Genomic DNA, 14246 nt, shown 5'->3' with positions numbered 1-14246 from the left:
ACAATATGACAATGGGTTTGAATCAAGAACACATGTGATACCCAGTAGAATCACACGTTGGCTACTGGGGGTTGGGGGGAGGAAAAGAAAATGATCTTTGTCTTTAATGAATAATGCTTAGAAATGATCAAATAAAATATAAAAAAAGAACATGCTTTTGTTTTCTTTAAAAAGGAGGAGAGTTGTTGATACCTAAAACTGCAACATTTTTCGGGGTAATGTACAAACATGATTTAGAAGTAAGGGACATAACACTAAAGTGGTGATCTATAGAAGAAGTGAAGACAAATGGTTTTAGGATAAAAAAAATGGAAAGGTAAGAAATAAAAGGGATTTTAGAGTTCTAGTTTATGGATTGATGATGATTACAGGTTTTCAGAGATTGAGTAGTCCTATATAATTATAATAGGAAAATAACATCTTCGGGCCTAAACTTTTTTCATCCGTAAGGTAAGAGGATTGGGATAAAGATATGTTGTTTAGCGATGTATCCTGTATTTCTGGACTATAATGTGTGAAGATTGGATTTAGCTATTTCCTGTTTGTAACAATGAAGATACTTAGTTTACCAAAATCAGGAATGTCTTGGGAATTCTTAATTACTCCATCCTACTTAGACCGTACTTTAGGGGAAGATAAAGTGTAATCTCCTGATTGAACAATGAAGGTACTTAGTTCTTACCTTATAGTGAAGCTAGAACTTTAAGCTAAGCCTATTTTTAGATCTTAATACAAAAAGGTGTTAAGTAACTATAAAGGTCAAGGAACTCAAAAAAAGGTGAACTTAAGAAAGAAATGTCAAGTAACTCTAAAGATATAATCAAATTAAAGAAGATGAGAACTAAAAGTATGGGCAGTCCTGGAAAAAAGCCTTTGATATGATTGGTAGACATGAAAATTTAGAGGAGGAGACACAAGTGTGAAAGGTCTATATATTTGGGATTTTTGCTCTCTCTGGTACCTTATTGGCACTGGGGAGTTAGCTGAGAGCAGTGTGCTGAGCCTTCCAGCATCTTAGTGTGGCTATAAGCTATTTGGCCGGTTCAGTGGTGAGTTTCTGCCTGAGTTTCCACCTTTACTTTTCCAATTTTATCTCTTTATAAGCCTCTAATCTTCTTCAGAGACCCAGAGGCAGGAATTTTAAATTCCCCCTGGCACAGGCCAGGCAGGAGGAATCCTATATCCTCTTTCCTCCTTCTCCTTAAATTCCTTCCCTCTATATTAATTAAATTACCATAAATTTCCAGACTGACTTGGGTATTTTATTTGGGATTTTCCCTGGCAACCAATTAAATCTAGATTTTAAGTCACAACCCTAAAATTATCTTGACAAACTAAAATATGGGAATGACTGACTCCTAAACAGAGATGGAATACAACTGAAAAAGTCTCCTGAGAATGTGTTTGCTAGTTTTGCAAATCTAATTGAAAGAAAGTTAAAAGAACTAGAGTTGGGAGAAAGAAAACTTTCTTAATATATCTATGAAATATAGAAATGTAAAAATAATAATAATAAGTTATAATAGCAATGGCTTCTGTTTATAGATGACTTTAAGATCTATAAAGTCCTTTAAAACATTCTTATTTAATTCCCCTCAATAACCCTGTGAGGTGATATTGTCATCCTCATTTGATATACAAGGAAACCAAGGCTTATTAAGGTCAAATGACTTGCCCAGGATCACACAGCTAGTAAATGTTTGAAGAAGGAGTTGTATTTATGCCTTTCTGATTCCAAGTCCAGAGTTCTATCTACCATCCTACCTAGCTATCTGTATGAAAAATAACTATTAAGACAACCAGAAGTGCATAAGAGATAAAATACAAGAAATGTATTGGCCATAAGATCTGTGATCTTAAAAATCTATATTAAAAACCCTAAAATTGGCAAGAAAACTAGAGAATGTAATTCAAGTAAGCATACTTGATCTCATAGTTATCAATGAGATTTGGTAAGAATAAAGCCATTACTAGAATGTGGTTCTGAATTAGTTCATCTTAATTGAAAAAACAAAACAACCTAAAACAAATAAACAAAATAAACAGGATAACTATTCACAGAATGTAAGTTTAGCACTGAATAATAAAAAAAAGATATATCCATGTGAGGAAATCTGAGAACTAGAGAGAAGAAACATGGTGGAGAGCATGGGTTGGGGGAGGGATTGGAGTAAAAGAAAAGTGATTGTCATTAGAATGTAATATAGCACCCTCTGAAGAAAGGAAGAAATAGACATAGAGTTTCAGAAGAAGAGAATAACCTTGACATAAAAGCACAATATAATAAAGATGGGAGACTTCCATTACATAGGAATTGACTTCTAGAGTTGTCTCTATGCCCAATGAATGGCAGATAATAAGTTCTTAATTGCCTTAATTATAATTCTATCCTTTGACAGATAGAAGAATCAACAGTGGAAAATTCTACTCTGGATACAGATCTCAAAAAGGAATTGGATAATGGGGTGAAATAATGGAAACTTTTTAATGAAATGACCTCTTCTTAAGTTTAAGATAGAAAGAGAGAAAAAAGATTGATCAAAATTTGACAAGTTTAGGGAGAGCAAAGTTCAGGAGATTTTGAAGGACAAGTAACATATTATGTCCTAAAATTCTACAGAGGAGGTTAATTCAAGTGGAATGGAAAACTCTCAAAAATGAAATTAAATTATAAAAAAAAACAAGTAAAACAATTCCTATTGAAAATTAGAAGTTGTCTGAATAAAGTGAATGCCCAGAGAAAACTGACATAAATAACTGATATAAACTCTCTATGTCTGCCTGTCTGTCTCTCTCTGTCTTTCTCTTTTACAAGATTAACACATAGTGTGATATGTTAAAATAGTGTTGAGCACTAAAACTCAGAATAAAATAAGGCTAATAAAATTAAAGAAAAATAGTCTAAGGTGTTTTGTGTGTTTATATTTTTGCTATTGCTATGTTAGTGAAAAGGGAAAAATCAAAGAAAAGATAAGACCTCTTGTTGGGTTAGAAGTGAGGATGATAATTGCTAATCTTCAGAGAGCAAAATAGCTCAATTCATCTTCTTTCCTTCTATTTTGCCTGAAAAGAATAAAGGCCATCAAATGAAAAATGAGGAAAGAAAAATGACTAACAAAGGAAAAATGACTAACATAATTTATACTCATGGTAACAAGATTGTAAGGCATCCTTTACTGTCTTTCAAATACAAAACCCAAATTATATTTTCCAATATAGTTTTTGCCATTCTTGAAAAAAAGCAACATATTCCCATGTTTGTCATATTGTGAATCAAAACACATATTGCTAATACCAGAGGAAAAAATCAATGGAGGAAATAAAGTGAAGAATGTTTAAAAATGATTGTAAGGCACCTCATTGCTCTTGACAAATTCAAGTCATATGGTCTAGAAGAACGACACCTGGTACTGTGGTACTGAATGTACTGACAGAAATGATCACTGAGTCTCTGAATCACTATCAATGATATCTGAAATATTTTAGTAAACAAGAGAGGCAGCATAGGAATACAGGAATTTTCCAAAAAGGGAAGAGGATTTTTGCATAGAGAAGACAAAAAGCTTGAGTTCTATTTCTGGGGAAAATTTTAACACAGATCAATCACTAAAGAAATGGTTAATAAACATCTGAAGAAGAAAGTCATGAATATGACAAGTCAGCATAGCTTCATCAAGAATAGCTCATGACAGATTTACCTTATTTCCTCTTGATTAGGCTACTAAGTGTAAAGGCAGCTTTGGCTCCATAGTTAAGAGTAATGGGCATGGAATCAGGAAAGTCTGATTTTAAATCTGACCTAAAACTTCCTAACGCATGACTCTGGACGAGTCCGTTAAGCTCTGATTTCCTGACAAAAGGATCCACTGGATCCACTGGAGAAGGAAATTTCAAACCACTGCAGTATCTTTACCAAAAAAAATCCTCATGGATAGTTATGGTCTATGGAGTCACTAAGAGATGGACAGGACTGAACAAAAACAAATTAAATTGGTACAGCATGAGATATGCAGTAGATATAATTTACCCATGTTTAAGCAGATTGATAAAGCTTCATTTAATACTTTTATGGAAAAATAGAGAGATGTGTACTAAACCATATAGTTAGATTTATAATGAGTTGATTGGTTAGATTGAAAGAAATAATATTACCACTTGACTGTTTCTGCATTTAATTATAATAGTGTCAAGACTACATCTCTCCATCATTCATATAAATTTATAGATATAAATAGACATTGACATATTACTATTCCATACACATATGTTGATTTCTGTAACTAGTAAGAGACTTATTCTAAATATTTGAATAACCTAAATTATATCAAGTCAGGTGGCTAAGAATATGGAAATTTGAAACAGACGAAATTAAGTAGATTTTGTTGTAGCACAAAGTACATTTTGAGACAGAGAGCTAGCCTTAGACCCAAGAAGAGCTAGTTCAAAAACTGCCTCTGATTTATATTGGCCATGTGTCCTTGGTCAATTCACTGCATAAGTGAGTGTCTCTGGTTACAGAAAGCTAACTGCACTGGTAGAATGGTAGAGGGAGGTCCTCATTGTGAGATTCTTACATTAATGAAATCAAAGAATACATGTAGATGCATATGGCGATATATATATATATATATATTTATGAAGATTCATTTTTCACTCTATAGTTCCAGAAAAGGGTATACAGTCAAGTTGATGCAGAAAGATTGTGCATATGCCCATGTACACGTATATCTATGATAATTTTCATACACTCTCTACATTTCTTTTCAAAATCAAAAATTATCCTTCTTTTGCCCCCTCTTTTCACTCCCCCGAGCTAAGTTTATTATTATCAAAGATTCCTATTCATTCTATGTAAATTTCCTGAGGTCTGTTCAATCTCCTGATTACTGACATTTTACAGTTTTATACACTTTTTGTCTCTCTTTTGACAAATCACACACATATCTTCAGGGACTCTCATTACGGTGCTAAGTACATTGTCTGACAAAAAGCTGAAGAATGTTAATAGATAAATGACAAATTTTAACAAAGAGCTTGAGCGAGTTAATTCCTGAAATCGTTTACTGTATGTATGGAAAACTGGCAGAGGTAATTTGATGAAGCGAGGGTTTTCTGTACATACTAAAAGCAAAATGAAAATTACTCACTGATATGTTAGCTAAAAAACCCCCAGGTTGATGAGTTACCAGGGGAAAAATTACCAACACAAGTATTCCAACTTGTCACCATTTATTAGTTTATTATGGGCTCAAATATCATATTTTATTGTTAGAAGCTATCCTTTCTATACTACATATATTTTTAATTTAGGGCATTTGGAATAGAGTATGGGAGATCGGGCTTAAATAAGGAGAAAGATAATAACCATTCCCTAGTTTTAACTACTGACATGGATATAATATTTTATCATTTGCAAAGTTTTCTTTTTCTCTGTATGTGTATATATGTATATACATCTACTTATATGTAACATAGATATGTACACATCTGCATATTGTATATTATATTGCTCCAACTACAACCCATGTACCTTGGCTCTCTACTTTACATATGAAGGAGATAATGCTCACAGAGGTTAGGTGACTTAGCCAGGAAGTTTCAGAGGCAAGATTTGAACCCATGTTTTCCAATCTCCAAATCCAGCTCTTTATCTCTTTATCCACCAGGTCCTGATGTGCCTCTCTTTACTATACTCTCTCTCTCTCTCTCTCTCTCTCTCTCTCTCTCTCTCTCTCTCTCTCCTCTTTCTCTTTCCCTTTTTTTCTCTCTCTCATACATAATAGATATATTAACATTAGCTATTAATATAGTTGTATATAATATACTATAATGGACTATCCATAGAAATGAGCTAACTGAGTTAAATTGACTTCTGGCCAATTTTCACTTTCCCCTCCATATTTTGGGGATAAGATTATGTTACAGTATCTCTTTTCCTTTTAAAAAAAAATCCAGTGATTCTTTTAAGCTATGCAAACTGTGTTTTCCATTTTTTTTGGCAAGAGGGTAGTTCCTGATCTGTTTTCTGTAGGAAAAAAGGTGTTATCCATGGCCAGGGCCCACATAATAAAACAATTTGCGTTTTTGTGCTGCTGATGTAAATAGAATGGTGAGCAGGGTCCTTATTTACTCACTGACATGACATCATACAAACTCACAGATAAATGTTTATATCTGTCAAAGCCTGGAGAGTCCCTGCCAGATTGTTGTCTGAGTGGGATATAATCCAAGATGGCATCGCCTTGGCATTTAGCATCAGTGTTCATTTTGCAGGACAGCTTGGCAATGTCAGGGCAGGATGGGGCTTGACAAGGTCAACGAAAGAAAATATTGCACAGTGACGCTAGCCAGCCAGTTAAGAACGGGAGATGCATGAAGCAGGACAGGCATCAGTCAAGCAGTCAGCAACACTGATTGAGCACTTCTCCTGTGTAAGGGAAGGAAAAATCAGTATCCTTTCTTTGAAGTCAGAAATGTTTTGCTTACTCTCCTTTGGAAGCTTTGTAAGTGAGTATTTGTGATACTTAAACAATGTCTCCAACACAGACATAGATTATGAGCAGAGATGTCGCCAGTCTTTCTCTGCACCACTTTCACTGCTTCCAATGAATGCCAGCTAAGCAGAAGCCTTTAGCATGCTGAGGCCCTGCTGAAGGCTCTCACTCTGGGCTTTGCTTACCCAAGACATTTGAGACAGAATCTGGATGCAATCTGCCACACCAGAGCCAACAGCAAATGAAGAGGACTTGGAGAACATGCTGGTACAAACACACTTTTCTAAGAGAAGAGCCAAATAGCTGGATTTGGGGTGTGCTTAAAATATTTAGAGGAAAAAAAAAGATTCTGAAATAAAGCAGAGCCCCATACATGAGTGTCTTGATTCTCCGTGTACCTTTTGATTGTCTTCCTTTTTATGATGTTATAGGATTTAAAACAAAATCATTAGTGAGAGAGGGAGGTGAAGGAGGAGAAAATAATGTCCTCTAATGAAGAGGAAATGTATTATCTTTGACTGTTTAGATTGTTTGCGAAGAGTAATAATTTACTGATTAAAATAATATGTACTTCTTTCTTTGCCTTACATGATTGTTTGTTATGTGATTTGCAGTTGGAAACTGAGGGAATGATTATGCTTTTTCTAGATGATATACTACGTGGCTATAGATTATCAGTTCATCTATAGCTATAAAGAACCTCAGAGGCCATCTAGCCCCCTCATTACCTAGGCAACTAGGTAGAGTGGATTGATTGTTGGACTTGGAGATGTGAAGCTGTTAATACAAATCCTGTCTCAGACACTAGCTATGTGAACTTGGAAATCATTTCATCTCTATCAGCCTTGATTTTTTCTATAGGATGGGATAATATCAGCACTGACTTCCAATGCTGCCATAGGGATCAAATATCATGAGGCATTTTGCAAACTATAAAGCTTTGCTCTGCAGATGAGGATACTTGGGCCCTAGTAGCTGGGGTGACTTGCCCAAGGTCACTGAGATAATAACCATCAAATGTGGGATCCCAGATCTGACTCCATAAGCAAAGCTCTTCCCACTTCCAAAATGACAAAACAATCTAAAAATACGAGGTGTTCTTATTATGAGAGTCAGCGTAGACATAGCAACACATTCTGATCACCCTATTGTCAGATCATGCAGAAGACCTACCAAACGGTGGAAGACCCAGTCCCTCCTTCCCACCAGATGGCATACCCACTGTCAGATCTGTGACATGCTTTCCTCTTCACTTTTTAATGACAGGCAGGTTGCTCAGCTCATGGATTTCCTCCCCTTCTAATAACACGCTGCACCAATCTCCCCGAGAGGAGTTTTCACTGCCCTGGACTTCTGATTGATCTGAACCACGTTTAGCTTTAATCTATCCCTGCACGTGACTAGGACAGGAGACATTCTATCAGATTCTCCCCTCATAGCTCCAAGTTTCCGTGTGTGTCTGGAAAGGGGCAGAGTTTGCAGATCCAAAGAGAGGTCAGCATTTAACCCTTATTTGTGCTTCATTGAGACTGACTGTGAGAGGATTTGCTGCCTCCTCAAAGGAAAGGGTCAAGACCTAAAGGCAAAGACAGTGGGCTTAGGTGGATAGTGACTATTGACTTGAGCAAACACAGAATTAATGGTTCTGAAAAAGGATTTCCAGCTTCTCTGTTTAGTCATTGAAGGTTACAGAGACAAATCTGAGGAAGGATTTGAGAAGGAGGGGGGAAAGAAGTCAGGAGATGGACAATAGCTGAGAAAGAATGAATGGCTAGAAGAGAAAGGAAGGAAGGAAGGAAGGAAAGAAGCACTTATTAAGCAACCACTATTTGCCAGGTACCCTGCTAAATACACTGCAAATATCTCAGTTGATTCTCACAATAGCCCTGGGAGGGAAGTGTGAGAAAGACAAAGTGCCTTGTGAATTTGAGTGTGCAGGTGGAATAGGGCTAAGAAACTGCAAATTCACTGGGAAAAGCTAGTGATTGATCAAAATGTCTTGACCTTACTGTGCACTCTTTTAATATAAAGAGTAATTTGATTCAGGGGAGCTATATTATATATATATATATATATATATATATCCTATATGTATCTCTATCCTTAAAAGCCTATAACGATTGCTGCAGAATGTCATGTATTATTGTTCCTAGTTACATTTAAGCTATACAGTCTCTTGTAAAGTTGTACTACATTATCTCTAAAACCTTTAGAATCCACATAGTATGATGAAGAAAGTAATGGACTCAGAATGGGGATGAAAATGATTCAAATCCATCCTCAGATGCAGAGTGCCAAAGTGACACTGAACAAGTCACATAATTTCTGTAGACATTTATTTCTGCATTTGTACAATGAGAAGGCTAGACTCAATGAAAACTAAAGTCCTTTCCAGCTCTAAATCTATGTTCCTATTATCCGTCCAGTGCTAAGATTCTATATATTACTTAGTATGGTTTTAACTAATTAAAAATTAATGGCACATGTATTTTTGTTCTACTTGGTTACATCCAAAAAGAAATCAATAATCAGATAGTTTTCCATGGGACAATATACTACCACCTCCAAAAAGAGACAAGGAGAACAAATGAAATTAATATTATAGAATTTTAATATGAAAAAAACACAAATCTTTATTTGCTTTGGTTAAATTATGCATAAATTGAAATTTAAGAATGAACTATTTAAATTTTTTAAATAATGGGTTCAAAACAGTTATAAGCCAATCTAATTTAACCTAAGTACCTACTTACTATATCCAAAGACCTGTGCCCCAGGATAAAAATTAAAAAACAAATCAAAAGACTTTCTTCTGTCAAGGAGACTCCATTCCACTATAAAGATACATGTAAATTGAGAAGCAAATTCAAGTTGTGAGGAAGAAATGCATAATCTAGGGTAATCTTGTAGGTAATAACATATTTTTGATGTTGTTATTAAGTCATGTCTGACTCTTTGAGTCCTTATTTGGAGTATTCTTGGCAAAAATACCAGAATTGTTTGTCATTTCCTTTTTCAGTTTGTTTTAAAGCTGAAGAACTGAGGCAAACAGGGGTGAGTGGCCTGCCCAGGGTCATACATCTAGGAAATATCTGAGACCAGATTTGAACTCAGAATATGAGTCTTCATGACTCCAAGCCCTGCAGACTAGCCACTGCACCATTAATTGGCCCAAATGACTTTTTGAAGGAGCTTTATAGTGAGCTTGGGTTTCCAAGAGATAGAAATGAGAAGGGGATGTATTCCAGGCTGGAGAGACAATCTGCAAAGGTACATACTGAGGATAGCAAGCCAAATGAAAGGAAAAGCAAAAAGGCTGCAGGAATTTAGCTGCCACTAGTATTCACTTTGTAAAGTAATGTGAAATGTTTTGAATTGTAAGGTGGGGTCATATTTTGAAGAGTCAAAAGTCAAGCTGCCTCATCAAAGGAACTAATAGGAGCCACTGAAGGTTGTTGGGATGGGGAGAGATGTAGAAAGAGTTGTACCTGAGAAAGATTATTTTTAGAGTGGGAAAGAATGGCTTAAAACAAAAAGATCAATTCAATCAGGACAGTATGTCAGTGGTTCGGGGGAGAAGACATGAGGAACTGAATGAAGGTGGTGGCTAAGAAGGGAATATATACAAAATGTGTTCTGAGAGTAATAATGATAACATCAACAATAATTATACTATTACTAAAACTAGAATTCATTTAGCATTTTGAGGTTTGTGTAGTGCTTTACAAATATCATCTCATTTTATCCTCAAAACTAACCTGGGAGTTAAGTGCTATTATTAACACTATTTTACAGCTGAGGAAATTAAGGTAGATAGAGGTTAAGTAATTTGTTTAAGACCACACAACTAGTAAGTATGTAAAGCTGAGTCTTAATTAAAATACTCAGATCTTTCCATTCTACATTTAATAATAAATTTATTATTATTTCTAGTTGCCTTAAAAGGATGTCTTAAAATTGATTGAATAAGGTGGAGAGGTGAAATAAATGGGGGAGAAAGAAAGAAAAAAAGAAGGAAGGAAAGATTTATTAATTTCCTACTATGTGCCAGTTTCTGTGTTAAGCACTTTGCAAATATGTCATTTGAATCTCAAAAAAACCCTGGGAGGTGGGTTGTTTTTATCTCCATTTTATAGTTATTATTATCTCCATTTTATATCTGAGGACACTGAGGCAGACAGAAGTGCCTAGGACCACATAGCCTGAGGCCAGATTTGGTCTCATGTCTTCTTGACTCCAGACCCAGTTGCTACTGAGTTCATGAACAATAAAATACCAATTATGTACAAAATCTTTGACCTTGAATCTCAATCAGAAAGTTTCTTTAGTGATGACAAATATTTATTAATTTGAAAAATTTTAGTTAATTAATTTAGAATATTTTTCCATGGCTACAAGGTTTATATTTTTCACTCCTCTTCCCCACCCACCTCCTATAGCCCACATGCAATTCCATTGGGTTTTACATGTGTCATTGATCAAGACCTATTTCCATATTATTGATATTTGTACTAGGATGATCATTTAGAATCTACAACCCCAATCATATCCCCATCGACCCATGTGATCAAGCAGTTGTTTTTCTTCTGTGTTTCTATCCTGACAGTTCTTTCTCTGGATGTGGATAGTGTTCTTTCTCATAGGTCCCTCAGAACTGGATGACAAATATTTATCCCAAAGAAAATTGCTCCAAACCATTTCCTCAAGCAAAATGGTGATCTGAACAATTGACAATGGTATAGTTTTTTGTCTGTTTGTGGTAAATGTAATCTGACTCATGCAAAGCCATCTTGAAGTTAACACTACCTAACTGCTTGTTTTCCAATTTGTCAGAAGTAAAATAAGCCTTCCTTGGGCCACTTTGTTTCTCCCATTTTCTACTAATACATTTCATGCCCTTAAATTTTTGAAGCAAAGTATTGGTTGCCCTTTCTTAGAGAAATAATTTAATAACAAGTCTTCAGTGTAATGAAAATAAGCAACTAAATGCAACTTTTGCAAGTGTCATAAATAAGACATATTAAGAATCAGATAATTAAATTGAAATATTGCAATAACCTCTCTCTTACAGCAGAGTTTATAATTTTAGGACTCTTTTAAATGGACTCTGGTACCTTATTTACCTGAAGATATGGTTTGAATCACTTGTTCTCTGGGAAATTATTATCGATTTTGTTATTATTAATTTTAAAACACATTTTGTCTTAGAATTGATACAAGTTTTGGATCCAAGGCAGAAGATCTGCAAGGGTAAGCAATTGATGTTAAGTGACTTGCCCAGGATCATGTAGCCAGGAAGTATGTCTGAGACCAGATTTGAACTCAGTCCTCCTGATTGCAGCCCTGGAACTCTATCCACTGAGCTAACTAGCTGCCCCTCTGGGGAATAAAGAGAATATTTAATTTTCACAACACTAAATATTTAACTTTTACCTTCTGGCAATGAGCACACAGCCCAGTCTTACATGTCAAATGGAATCCTTGTGTTAGTACAGAATTAGTTTGGAGCTGTCAAAATTCCATTCAATTCAACAAATGTTCATGGAGTGCTCATCATATATATGTTGGACAGCTAGGTGGCACAGTGGATAAAATGGCAGGCTGGAGTGAGGAATATTCATCTTCCTGACTTTAAATCTGATCTCAGACACTTAATAGCTGAGTGACTCTGGGCAAGTCCCTCACCCCCTTTTGATTCAATTCCTCATCTATAAAATGACAAAGTGAGCTGGAGAAGGAAAAGGTTGAAACACTTCAATATTTTTGCCAAGAAATCCCCAAATAAGATCCATGAAGAGTGAGACATGACAAAAAACAACTGAACAGCAATAACACTATAACTCAGACATTATGCTACATGGTGGGGATACAAAGAAAGGGAAATAATTCCTGCCTTCTATGGTTTGAATTCCACTGGGATGAGTCAGTGGATACTCAGATAAGTAAATTCAAATATATATATAAATATATATATATATATATATATATATATATTTGTCTATGTGGGTAAATGTATATGTGCACTGAAGAGAGGAGAAAAACAAAGAGAATCAGGAAACATTTTTTCTAGGAGACAGCATTTGACCTGAGTTTAGGATTTATGTTTTGGAGAAAATTAAGTAATATTTAATAACCTTTTGTTTTCCTTCCTTTAAAAGCAAACAAGAGGTGGGAAGTGCATCTGATTTTAAAGGTTCACCAATGATAGCTATCTCACATTTCAATTTATTCTTAAATGTAGAGATGAAAGAACATACCATTTTAGTAGATATTTCACAACAAAAAAAGTTTAGTGGACATTTTACAACAAAAAAGAAATGAGCTATACTCCAAATTTATTCATTAATTTCATATGAATTTTCAGAAAATCAACAAATCTCTTTATACCTCACCTTTGATACTATGTCTGGAACCTTAAGCTAATCACTTAAATTCTCATCTATTAAAAGAAAGGCTGGAACTAGATGGACTTCAAAGTCTCTTGCTTCTCATTCTATGTATTAATTATCTCTATATTATATAATTCATATTTTTACTCTGTATCATGCAATATAAATTATATGGTCATATCATATCACATTTATATCATGTAATGCCATGCTATATTCTATTATACTATTATGTTATATCACATATTTCATGACATATTATAATTATATTGTAATAGCATATCATATTATGTGATGATGTCATGTCATATTCATGTCATAGCATGATTTATTGTATTATATTCAACCATACTATATTATCATACCATGTTATACTATATTCCATATAATATTGCATTGTAATATTACCATCATCATTTTTCTACTCAGTGGAACATATCTATCCATCTATGTCATCATCCTGCTGGAGTGTCTTTGACAAATTAAAAGACAACATTTTGCTGATGGTTTTATTTTAAAATTTCATTATAATAGAAGCCTTCCTAGAATTTTTCATTAAGCTCAAACTCTAGCCATTCTTTGGTTTTGGTCATTCAACTACTTACTATAATTCAGCTCATATTTATTAGCCTGTCTATAAAAGGATCTTGGTAAGATTTTGTCAAAATGACTCATGAAATGCAGAAATGATATTTTTCTGGTATAACATAAATGACATCATCTATTAGCAGTGAGGCCATTTCCAGTTGGTCTTGGTTACCATGTAGAAGACATATAATTTAATTAAATAAAAAGTTTTAATATAAAGTCATATAATTGTAGATTTTGATGTAGAAAGGTCATCAGAGATCAACCAATTCAATTTCTCCATTTCACAAATAGGCAAACTGGCCCAGAGTGACACATTCTAGGGTATTGTGAAGAACTGAAGTCATAATCCTTTTTGATTACCAGGGAAACTTTTGCCTGTTTCTGACCTAGTATCTCTCCCATTCTGTGTGACTTTAAGAAATATCAGTGATGTTGGCACTACAATTATATTAGCAATGTCTTAGTACTCTTAAATATTAGACCTGTGATTGGACTTGTAATTGGACTGTTAACTTGATTTTGAAAATAAGATGACAATTTCTTACTTATTATTCTTTCTAACTTAAAGATAACAGAGAAGGTAGAGAAGACAGAAACAAAATAAAAATGAGTACTTCTAACTTCTCATCATCTGTTGTCTTCATCTGTACTACTCCAAGCAGTTGTCTGCTTTTGTTTTTCGCTTTCTCTATATATAGGGAGAAAGAGAGGAGGGAGGGAAAAAAGGAAGGAAGCAGGAAGTAGGGATTAGAGGGAGTAAGGAAAGGAAAAA

The sequence above is a fragment of the Monodelphis domestica genome, chromosome 1 (genome assembly GCF_027887165.1).
Source record: "Monodelphis domestica isolate mMonDom1 chromosome 1, mMonDom1.pri, whole genome shotgun sequence".
In the NCBI taxonomy this organism is placed as follows: Eukaryota; Metazoa; Chordata; class Mammalia; order Didelphimorphia; family Didelphidae; genus Monodelphis; species Monodelphis domestica.
This window is presented reverse-complemented; position numbering follows the sequence as displayed.